Source organism: Papaver somniferum, chromosome 3 (assembly GCF_003573695.1).
Source record: "Papaver somniferum cultivar HN1 chromosome 3, ASM357369v1, whole genome shotgun sequence".
In the NCBI taxonomy this organism is placed as follows: Eukaryota; Viridiplantae; Streptophyta; class Magnoliopsida; order Ranunculales; family Papaveraceae; genus Papaver; species Papaver somniferum.
In genome coordinates, this window is record NC_039360.1 from 209,899,536 (window position 1) to 209,912,525 (window position 12,990).

Consider the following 12,990-nt stretch of genomic DNA (forward strand, 5'->3'; position numbering starts at 1 on the left):
GTTTTTTTGACCAATTTTGTGAATACAATAATAATAGTATAATAATATTAATTTGGTTAATTGTTTGCACATATATAATATTAGTAATAATAATGATTTCTAGTTTATAATTTGTTTTAATCTAATAATTCAGGTTCTAATAATTTTGGTGTTTTTTGCAGGTGTATAATATCGTCAAGTTTGATTATTTTTATATATTTTTGCGATCCAAACCCTAGTATCCCAATTATAAAGTAGAGGTTGATCTTCGAATTGGACGGGCTAGGTGCCTCACACCTTCCTAACCCGTATCTTGATTCCCGGACCTATCTCTGAATATTTGGACCAATGTTTATTTTGGGTCTCAATTCCCCAAGTTGGGTGGCGACTTCCCTTATTAATAATTTTCCATGTGATTCCCATTTTTAGATATTTAGAGATCTTAACGGATTTCGACGGTACCTGCACATATTCTGTTTCTTAAAAACCATACGCCATCATTGTTACAGAAGCAGCTAATAGCCATATTCTTTGACAGCTCCACTTTTGTGTTTAGCAAAATTCATCACATCTTCATAAGATATAGGATTACAAAAAAGGAAGACATCTCCCAACCACTTCCAAATCAATCGACTGAAGTTACATTGCCACAAAATGTGTTCAAGATTCTCAGTATTTTCCTTGCAAATATAGCATTTAGAAGCAAGACTGAAACCTTTTCTTTGCATCTTTTCATCTGTTGGACAAATTCCCCTTACCAACTTCCATATGTTACTTGCATTTGAGGGATGGAGTATAGGATGCCATACATATTTGTTCCATTTAACTTTATTATAATGTAATCTGATTAGTTCAACAGCAGATGAAACTGTGAACTTACCTGATAGTGTGCCATTCCAAATTCTTGTATCCTCCTGTCTTGAGATAACTGGTAGCTCTTCTATCTGAAAATATTGAAGCAACCTTGGAGATATGAGCCATTCCCCATCCACAATTAGCTCAGACACTTTCATGTTTATATTTTGTAGAATGAAATCATCATTAGGAAAAAGTTCAATAAGAGATTTTTCTTTAACCCATGCATCTTTCCATACTGAGATGTTTTCTCCAGATCCTACAATCCATCTTGTGTTTTGTTTAACATATTCCATAACCCATTTTAAACCAGGAAAAATTGACGACTTCTTGTAACCTGAGTTCCAATCTCCATTTATAGTTCTTTGAGGGTGAAAACAGATTCTTCTGGTTTCGGTAATTTCGTGTGTTGTGGGTGAGAAACGAGCTTAAACCCTAAACAATGTACTGCAAGGGAGTACTTTAGATTCGAGGGATCCATCTGTACAAATCCGGCCTAAACCAAGAAACGGCCGTTCCAGACTTGCTTCGGTTACAAAGTGAAGGAGAAGGGTTGGTTTTGGGGAGGGCAGCGAAGAGAGTGTTGAGACCAGAATAGTTGATTCTGGAAGAGAAGTTGTTTGAATTGTATCAGAAAGTGAAAGCTAACTGATGGGAAAGCTAACAAGTGATTTCTGAGTGTTGTATGCTCCTGACCAAAACTTGTTGTTCGGTGGAAATAGGTAAGACCTATTTATACAAGTCGAAGTGAAACGTACTCTGGTCTTGTAAGAAATATAAACGGATGAGTAAATGGGAGGAGGTGGTAACCGGTAACGCCTGGAATTGATGTTCCATAATGAAGGAAAGCGTTTCACCATTACTCCCAGTATTTACTAACCACCTTATTCTTATGACATTTTCATGTAACGGGCGTAGTGTACGCCGCACGTTGTAAACCGTCAAACCAATACCCTTTATGAGCATCCCCCAGTTTGTGACATGTGTTAGATGTCTCGAGTGTTTTCATGGGAAAACGTGTATCATGGTGTCACTTGTGGCATGGTGGCATGCTAGTGGCCATGGTAGAGTCGGTATGGCTTTGCCATAGAATAGGCGCGGCCAAAATTAGGGTTTGGGTGCAAACCGTGATGTTTTGGATTTGGGCCGCAAGTTAGGTGGCGAACTTGAACGGTCGATATCTACATCTCATAGGTAAGGATAGCCGTTGATTATTGCAACCCTTCGTTTTAACAGCCAACGTTGAGCATGGCTTTGCCATAGAGTAGGCGCGCCCAAAATTAGGTTTTAGGTGCAAACCGTGATATTTGGCTTTAGGACGCAAGTTGCCATGCGTCAGGTGGCGAAATTGTGTGGTCGAGATCTGCATCTTATTATTGCAACCCTTCGTTTGTAGCAGCCAGCGTTGAGCATGGCTTGGTCATAGAGTAGGCGCGTCCAAAATTAGGGTTTAGGTGCAAACCGTGATGTTTAGCTTTGGCCTGCAAGTTGCCATGCGTCAGGTGGCGAACTTATGTGGTCGAGATATGCATCTCAAAGAGACGGGTAGCTGTTGATTATTGCAACCCTTTGTTTGGTACCTGGCGGCATGAAAGTATGGTCGGCAAGCTAGGATTTTGGTGTAGTTAGGCGCGGCCAAAAGCTAGGGTCTTGGCTTAGTTTGGGCGCGACCACAATTAAGGCTTGGTGTTGGGCCACAAGTTGTCACGCGTTAGCTGGTGACCTTGGACGGTTAAGATCTGCATCTTAGATGGAAGGGTGGTCGTTGACCGTTGCAACCGTTCGTTTTGGCAGCCAGTGACGTGAAGGAAAGGCTGGCATGGTATAGGCGCGGCCAAAACTAGGGTTTAGTGCAAACCGTGGTGTTTGGCTTTGGGCCGCAAGTTGCCATGCGTTAGGTGGCGAACTAGGATGGTCGATATCTGCATCTCAAAGAGAAGGGTAGCCGTTGATTATTGCAACCCTTCGTTTTGGCGTGGAGTAGTGGCTGACATGATTTGCCATTGGCACGGTGGAGCGGCTGGCATGGTCGGCATGCCTTGGCGCAGAGACGTGGCTGCCATGGTTTTCCATTGGCACGGTGGTGCGGCTGGCATGGTTGGCATGCCTTGGCGCAGAGACGTGGCTGGCATGGTTTTCCATTGGCACGGTGGTGCGGCTGGCATGCCTTGGCGCAGAGACGTGGCTGGCATGGTTTGACATTGGCACGGTGGTGCGGCTGGCATGGTTGGCATGCCTTGGAACAGAGACGTGGCTGACATGTTTTTCCATTCGAACGGTGGTGCGGCTGGCATGGTTGGCATCCCTTGGCGCAGAGACGTGGATGGCATGGTTTGCCATTGGCACGGTGGTGCGGCTGGCATGGTTAGCATGCTTTGGCGCAGAGACTTGGCTTGCATGGTTTTCCATTGGCACGTTGGCGCGGCTGACATGGTTGGCATGCAGTGGCGTAGAGACGTGGCTGGCATGGTTGGCATGCCTTGGCGCAGAGACGTGGCTGGCATGGTTTGCCATTGGCACAATGGTGCGGCTGGCATGGTTGGCATGCCTTGGCGCAGAGACGTGGCTGGCATGGTTTGCCATTGGCACGGTTGCGCGGCTGGCATGGTTGGCATGCATTGGCGTAGAGACGTGACTGGCATGGTTTTCCATTGACACGTTGGTACGGCTGGTATGGTTGGCATGCCTTGGCACAGAGACGTGGCTGGCATGGTGGTGCGGCTGGCATGGTTGGCATGCCTTGGCGCAGAGACGTGGCTGGCATGGTTTTCCGTTGGCACGATGGTGCGGCAGGCATGGTTGGCATGCCTTGGCGCAGAGACGTGGCTGGCATGGTTTGCCATTGGCACGATGGTGCGGCTGACATGGTTGGCATGCCTTGGCGCAGAGACGTGGCTAGCACGGTTTTCCATTGGCACGGTGGTGCGGCTGGCATGGTTGGCATGCCTTGGCGCAGAGACGTGGCTGGCATGGTTTTCCATAGGCACGGTGGGAGAATTAGGGTTTGGTCTATACAAACGTGCTAAGGGGTTCTGTCGTGGATCATGACATACGTATATATAAAAAGGTACCCTGGTAATTATTATGTAGGCACGCTGGATGATTCAATAAATACGCAGTGATGTCATGTCAGATGTAAGGTTTTACGATTTAAACCCTAAGCTAAAAACCACCATCAACATTAAGTCCCCTGCTTAGCTCGAAACAGGAGCATTGTTGCGAGGTAAGCATAAGATGGTGACAAACAAGGAAAAAATCGAAACGGAAAGTCATGGAAAGATGGGCATGAAGACTCGGCTAACCTTTTTCGAGAGGTAAGGAGAATTCGTGATTCTTGTGTTGGTGGCTTTGTGTGAATTCTACCTGTGGTGTTGTTGGTTGGGCTGTGGAGTGGTAGAGGCGATCGCTGGTCAAGATGCAAGTTGTTGGACTCGGTCCGGAATGGTTGTGCGTCTTATGGGCTAGGCTTCAAAACGCAGAATGGATCCGCTAGCGTAGATTTGGCGTGAAGGGAAGCCTCTAGTATTGGATTGGCTTGGAACGAGCCGTCAACATTGGTCGGCTTGGACTTGGAGCCGTTAGCATTGGTCGGCTTGGAATGGAGCCGTTAGCATTGGTCGGCTTGGAATGGAGCCGTCAGCATTGGTCGGCTTGGACTTGGAGCCGTTAGCATTGGTCGGCTTGGAATGGAGCCATCAGCATTGGTCGGCTTGGAATGGAGTCGCTTGTGTTGCGCGGCTTGGAGTGGAGCAGCAGGCGTTGCGCGGCTTGGAGTGGAGCTAGCTTGAGTTCCTTGGAAGGATGACGACCGGCTTCAATTCCGTGGAATGATGGAAACTTTGTCTAAATTAGGGTTTGGCATGCCGAAACCCTAATTAGCGCCCTTTACTAGAATCGTTGTAGAATTCTGGTATGAACTCGGATTAGTCCTCCATTTCTATCGGAAAAGAATTTCCTATCTCCCTACGCGAAAATATTTAGGTTCTGAGCTCGTTTAGGAGGTAAAAACAGCCCGACAGTAAAATTCAGGAAGAATTCATGAGGGATGATGCGGGCCCGAGGTGGCATAGTCGCGCCCAGTCATCTATTCATGGAGTAAGAAGGAATCTTCACTCTGTTCAAACTCTAGAAACTCCGTCCGCATGAAAAGAGGTATCGAACCTCTTCTGTTGCTCGTCTGGATCTGTGCTTTCGTCTACAATGTCTTTCCAGTAGATTTTACCAAAACTGCACTGCATTCTTGGGATGGATGGATGAAATATATGTTCAGCAATGATCATGTCAGGGCTAGTCTTGGAGATTGCGGTTGCGTTGTCGGTCCATCCTTGATTTTAGGTTGTTCAGTGCCCGGGCCTCCTGATCGCGATGATGATATGTCGTGGATGATTGCATGGTAGAAATCTTCTGAAGCCACAAGAAGAAATAGATGAGTTGGGAGACATTTTGCTGCTGATGTGCTGCTATCAAGTCTTCAAGGACTTTGCCCCAAGAGACACTGATAGAAGCATTTTTGTATCTATTTTGTTCTCAATGTTTTGTACTTTTAGTGCTCGATTATGTATTAATTATGGTATTTTATGTCCTTGTAGGTATTTTTGGCCAATAAACACTTATGTGGAAAAAGTTGCTCGAAAAGTGGTTTTTGCACCCCGGAGGACACGTGTTATTCGAACTCTCAGTGTTGGTTAAGCGGCACCTCAGTTACTAAGGGTAACCCTATGTACTATGCACACCCCGTGGATATTCGCACCCCATTTCTATTAGGGGGAGAACCATCTTCTTCTCCACGGAATGAACAGAATTTGGCGGGAAAGTTTTGGCTTCAACAGTATATTTTTGGTTATAATTTTATGAGACTTTTTTTTGGAGATTTGTGGCACGGATTGGTTGGTGATGAGCTGTAACAGTAAAACAGGGGAAATAATTGCCTTTGATTCGTAAAAGGAAGGATATATTCTTGGTTTGAAGAAAACAGTTGTGAAGATATTTTCAAGGTTTTGTTCATGAAGATACGTGCTGATTTGGAGAGTTTTGCATGGAATAAGTTGGCATTACCCTGTTTGACTAAAACAGGAAGGGTAACATATTCAGATTCGGATAAAAAGGAAAATCTCCATTTATTGTCGACAAAACAAGAATGGGAAGTACGTATATGTTGTGTTTATTATGGGAGATACTTGAATAAAACAAGAAGATTTTATTCTCTGGATTATATTATATTGATTAAAAGAGATTTCTTTTCCAACTCAGAATCGCGTGAGAATAAAGAAAATATTCTCGAGTTTAATGTCATTACTGAGGAGATTATGAGCATTTATTCAAAATATTTCTTGATTGTTGGGTATATAAATGATTCATGGGAGCCAGAGAGGGGACATCGAGAGTCTGGGGAAGAAAATAGAGAAACAGCGTTGCAGATTCATTGTATTATTAGTTTTCTTTAATAAAAACACCATTTGAGCTATAAATTATATTTTTGAGTGTGTATTTATCATGAGAAGCTAAACCCCAACACTGGACAACGAAGGAAGCAACTTTTCATGATTGTGGTAAATGAATTAATTCTTTTATTGACTTTTTGCATAGATTTAATTGCTTTATGATTTCTATTAATTATTTGTTATTTTGTTAGATGCCGCATGCTTAGTTCTAAATACTTCAGATGCGTCATGCTTTTAACTTACAAATAATATTTTGCGAAATCTATTTTTGGCAAAGAACTAGAGTCACAACTTATTTTGTTTGAGCTATATTGTCTAGAGTGAATAACTGAACCATAACAATATGAAAAGTAGTGGAATCCCGCGTCTCAGCTTCTCTTCATCTTGTGACAAATTGTGTATATATATTTTTCCTTATTTTCTTTATTAAGTCTTAAAACAAATTCTCAACAAATCTGAGTGAACGAATCATCTTACTACAACATCACTGAAAAAATCACACCAATTTTTGGCGCCGCCGACGCGGTTTTGTTTATAAATTTGTTTTTTAGGTTTTCTTTTTATTATTTTTGTTATTTTTTATGCGTTTTGGTATTTCTTATTTTCTTTCAGGTTTAGAGCTAAGCTAAAGAAAAAGAAAAAGTGTTGAAAAGAAAAGCGAAGCTAAAGAAGGAAACAAAGAAGGGATACAAAAGAAGTAAAGAAGAAGATTTTGTATATAGTTGATTTATTTTTATTTTATTTTTAGAAACTGTATATAGGATTTTGTTTTTGTAATTCTTATTTTTATTTTTGGACTTTTTAATTTTTGGACATTTTTATTTTTTTGACATTTGGACATTATTTTTTTAAAACCCTACGGAAGGGTAGTTTTAAATACACTGCACAGAGAAGGACGGCGATTACGATATCACCTCGGCCCTTCGGGTTCGTACATGACATAGGAGTCGTGGCCCGAGTCGACTTCAACGGTTCATCCCCCGTCTGGAACGGGAGGTAAGAATTCTAAACACCCGCGAATCTCCTGTCAGCGGGTTCGGATTTCATCACCGTTCTCTTCTTGCCCGACTTAGGAAAACGAAACCAAACGCGAACCTAAGCCTAAAATTTTGACTAGAACGAGACCGATAGGGTAACGAGCTTAATAGGAAAGTCATTCGAGAAATATTGGTTACTCTTTTAAGCATACTTCGAAGTTCATGATGGTTTCTGTGAGTTGAATGCGTGACTGTGCCGCCTTGTAATGCGGTGAGGCCTTGGGTATCAAAGCTCCAAGCAGCTTCCCTCGCCTCTATTCAACTTACTTTGACTCGGATTGATTCCAGAGGGGTTTGCTTAAATTGTAACGAATTCCATTTCGAAGGATTAGAAGCTGGTCTAGAAACAATCTAAGTGGAGCCATCATGCTTTTTGTTTGCTAGATAAAATAGGCTTGTTGTGGTCGAGTCAGCCTTCTTTGTGCTTGTTTAGAATTCCCCTGCAGTTAGGATGTCGAACTGGTATTATAATAGCCAATACAATGAGTATCCGACTGAGCAGCTTGGACATTATCCTTTTTATGACTATAGTGTGAATAGTGATTGGGAACGCGAAACTTTTGAAGGTCACGGGTCATACCATGGTGAGCCCAATTACTATCCACATGCGCACCGGTCATACGAGCAAGAAGACTATAGCACTAGTTCCTCGTCTTTGGAGGATGCAATGAAACTATTGGAAAGTAGTCCTTTTTATGATCCTTCTGATAATTCCTCTTTACTAGAGTCAACACGTAAATTAGCTGAGTCAACACGTAAGTTAGCAGAAATGAATAACTTAGTTTTTGACGAAAGAGAACTTTCTATAGAGGAATCCCTCAAGTTGATGGCTGAGACGAACGAAAGACTTGCTCGAAATAATCTTACTTTCCAATATAGTGTTTCCAATAATACCCTTAAAAATCAGGATAGTTATTTGCATAATCAAGATGACGAGGTTAGAATTGGTAACACTACTTGTTTTGATGAGGTTCGATCATTTTCATGTTATTATAATGATGATTATGATGAGGATAGTATCGATGAAGAACATGAAATATGTAGGCATAGTGATCAGGAATTTGTTACACCGATTGAGCTTTATAATGATAATACTGTTTCAAGTACAAATCCAAATAATTTTACTAATTATTCACCTATTCAAAAGGACGAGGATTTGACTAGAGATACCCCCGTTTTAGATGATGTAGTATTTCCTGTCTACGAAGCCGATGATAATTTTGAGGAACGAGTTTATTCGGAGAATATTGTTTTAGAGTCTAGAAATTTAGAAACATTAGACTTAGAAAAGGAAAATGAACTCGTAGAAATGAGTGAGGATGAACCCGACTTAGAAGAATCAATTGACCATTTTCAGGAATCCGATGACCTAGAAATTAGGGAAGTTGTGACTAGTCTTTCTAGAGACACAGAAAACTCTATGTTTGGGGGTGATTATCAGTCTCCGTGTGCTTTAACTCTTAGAAAGTTCCCTCGTGTAGGACATGACATTTGTGCCTCAACCATCTTACAAGATTATCTTCGTACACTTTTTCCTTAACCTAATGATGTCCAGAGAGAAGCTCAGTTGTTAGAAACCCATCCTCTGGTTGATGTGGTTAACCCAGGCTATGATACCAAGATTGACTTTGTTTTCCCACCAAATACTTTTCTTCCAATTGTGGGAACATTTGATTTTAAGATGTGTCGGTTATTAAGTTTTGAGAATAAACCTAATTACTTTAGGAGAATAGGGTCGACACATTTGCTTAAGGAAGACCAACTCTTTCATTGTGGTCAGTTTTGTGAGTCAAGTCTAATTGACTTTAAGGATCCGCAGTTGTTCAGGTTATTGTTATGTGCTTCTAAGTTCCTACTTGAGTATTTCCAGACTCTACAACCTGATCTTAAGAATCCTTCTTTTGAGGAAGTCCTGCCTATGAAAACATTTTATTTAGACCCATTGATAGAGCCTGAACCTGAGCCACAACTAGAGATAGTTTTCTTAAACAAAAAGTTAAATTAGGGTATGTTCGGTATCTTCTTGATCTGTTGCAGTTTCCTCTTCTTGTGGTTAGCACTTTTTGATCCAGATGACCCACAATTATTCCGGCTACTTCTATATGATTCTATGAGGTGACTAATTCCTTCCGATGTCTGGATGAAGACTTTAAACTTAGCACTTCTTGGGAGGAAACCCAATCTCATGCAACACGATAATATCTTTGTTTAACTCTTTTGCTTCAAATGGTAACAGTTTCTCCTTGTTCATATGCTTTTAATTTTATCTTTAGAACATTGAGGACAATGTTAGATTTAAGTTTGGGGGTATGGGAGAAACTTTTTAGTTGCACTTTTGAAACTTCTAGCGTTACATGGTATCCGGTTAGCTAAGTTTACATACTATTTCTCACCGAAAAGATAGAAATTGGAATGCTAGGGATGACAACTTATTGAGACATTAGAGAAAAAGACATTGAGATCTTTGAAATTCAGGAGAGAACTTTTTCCTTTTAGAGGGTAACCGTGATGGATCTAACCATCCATGATGGAAAGGCAAGTAGGTCAGGAAATGCCAGAAAGACAAAGCAACCTCACAATGTAATCATAGTTACTGGATTACGACTCTCTCTCAGTAGAAAATTATCATCATCAACAGACAGAGCGACATCAAAATCTATGAAGAAAGTTGAAGACGTTTAAGGTTTAGAAGCAACAATAGAAAAGAATAATTCAAAAATCAAAGTTGAAGACTTAGTGACAAGAAGTTGTAAAAGCAAATGATATAAGTTGTTTGAATTCATGATACCAAGACATCTTAAGTTGCGAAGATCCAAGTTTTTAAAGTCCTTCTCTCATGGCCTTGTAAACTTTTGTCTTGTAATTTTTTGTACTCAAAAAAAAAATGAAAAATGAAACATCATTACGTTCTTTTTGTTCAATAAGGCCATAGGGAAGAAGAAATTTATAAGTCAAGCAAGAAATCGAAGAGAAGAGTTAATTGTCAAGGTTCTATGAGGTTCGAGAGTTTATCATCAACAGTTGAAGACCGAAGAAGGCGTTGTTTCTACTGAGCACTGTGAGTGAGTCGAAGAAAGATGCATTTTGGTTGCTTTGTTAGTCTGCTTTCAATCTGGCACAAGATCTTTCTAGCACTGGTTTAACTCATCACACGTAATTAGTCCAGCTGTGTAGCAGATGTCCCTCTCATTTTTATCTCTCTCCTAATCTTATCCAGTTGTAAAGCAGCGGACGTATCTTACAATGTTTATCTAGCTGTGTAGCGGATATCTCTTTATCTAGCAGTGTTGCGGATATGTCTCCCCTTTTCTTCAGTCAGCTTTAGAGCTGACACCTTTAATTTCCCTGGCATTCTAGTTACTTGGAGATAGGTTGAGAATATGTATGTCCTCTTAGCTCTTTGGATACTTGTGACCAATTAGAAGTCATGGTTTTTGTGGGTACACCTCTGATAAACCCACCCGAGATTAACTCGGTTTTATTTTTTAGTTTTGCTCGAGGACTAGGAAATAATAAGTTTGGGGGTATTTGATAGACGCATTTTTGTGTCTATTTTGTTCTTAATGTTCTGTACTGTTAGTGCTCGATTATGTATTAATTATGGTATTTTATGTCCTTGTAGGTATTTTTGTCCAATAAACACTTATGTGGAAAAAGTTGCTCGAAAAGTGGTTTTTGCACCCGGAGTAAACGTTTTATTCGAATTATCAGTGTTGGTTAAGGGGCACCTCAGTTACTAAGGGGAACCCTATGTACTATGCACACCCCATGGATATTCGCACCCCATTTCTGTTAGGGGGAGAACCATCTTCTTCTCTACGGAATGAACAGAATTTGGCGGGAAAGTTTTGGCTTCAACAGCGTATTTTTGGTTATAATTTTATGAGACTTTTTTTTGGAGATTTGTGGCACGGATTGGTTGGTGATGAGCTGTAACAGTAAAACAGGGGCAATAATTGCCTTTGATTCGTAAAAGGAAGGATATATTCTTGGTTTGAAGAAAACAGTTGTGAAGATATTTTCAAGGTTTTGTTCATGAAAATACGTGCTGATTTGGAGAGTTTTGCATGGGAATAAGTTGGCATTACCCTGTTTGACTAAAACAGGAAGGGTAACATATTCAGATTCGGATAAAAAGAAAAATCTTCATTTATTGTCGACAAAACAAGAATGGGAAGTACGTATATGTTGTGTTTATTATGGGAGATACTTGACTAAAACAAGAAGATTTTATTCTCTGAATTATATTATATTGATTAAAAGAGATTTCTTTGCCAACTCAGAATCGCGTGAGAATAAAGAAAATATTCTCGATTTTAATGTCATTACTGAGGAGATTATGAGCATTTATTCAAAATATTTTTTGACTGTTGGGTATATAAATGATTCATGGGAGCCAGGGAGGGGACATCGAGAGTCTGGGGAAGAAAATAGAGAGACAGCGTTGCAGATTCATTGTATTATTAGTTTTCTTTAATAAAAACACCATTTGAGCTATAATTATATTTTTGAGTGTGTATTTATCATGAGAAGCTAAACCCCAACACTGGGACAACTGAGGAAGCAACTTTTCATGATTGTGGTAAATGAATTAATTCTTTTATTGACTTTTTGCATAGATTTAATTGCTTTATGATTTCTATTAATTATTTGTTATTTTGTTAGATGCCGCATGCTTAGTTCTAAATACTTTAGATGTCTCATGCTTTTAACTTACAAATAATATTTTACGAAATCTATTTTTGGCAAAGAACTAGAGTCACAGCTTCTTTTGTTTGAGCTATATTGTCTAGAGTTAATGACTGAACCATAACAATATGAAAAGTAGTGGAATCCCGCGTCTCAGCGTCTCTTCATCTTGTGACAAATTGTGTATATATATTTTTCCTTATTTTCTTTATTAAGTCTTAAAACAAATTCTCAACAAATCTGAGTGAACGAATCATCTTACTACAACATCATTGAAAAATACCATCAGACACCCTTCGAACCAGCTTCTGAATCTTGGACTATCGTATGGAATGGGATGCGGTGAGCAGTCCCCAGTTATATTTCTATTAGATCCGATGGCATGGCCGAATATGTGAATATATCTTTGCGGCGTGCTTTTGGAGTCTTCGATGCACATGTACGGCTTCATGTTGAGAAATTCCTACGGCTCGTAAAACTTCGGCAGTGATGATGTTGAAATCAGAAATAACCAGGTTGAGGGGAGTGAAAGCATTCCGTGCTGGTAGTCCCCTTGTGTAGCCTACTTTCATTGCATCGCCTTGAATCCATGTACACGGGATTTGATACAAGCTTATTGTACTCTTTTGGATGTGTTGCGCGCTGGGATGCACATGGACGAAATATTATGGATAGCGAAGAGGTATGAATGAGAGAGTTATGTTGTTTATCGTGGTCCCTCTGTTTCTTCAAGAAAATGTTTCAGGTCGCATTTTTCTTTAGTTTTTGAAGTTGTTTTCCTCTGAGTAGGCTTGGGATCCGCCGCATCCTCGTAAAGTGTTGAAGGCGTCTTCTAGACAGAGAGGTGATGATATTCTTGTGTTACACCCTTTAAGAGTAGATGAACTTGTTGTGGCTATGGCCTTTTGGTTGATTGTGTCTTCTGAGCTTTGACAATGAAGGGATTCCGTGTAGATCTTTGTAGTGATTGATGCTGCGGTGAAGCTCTG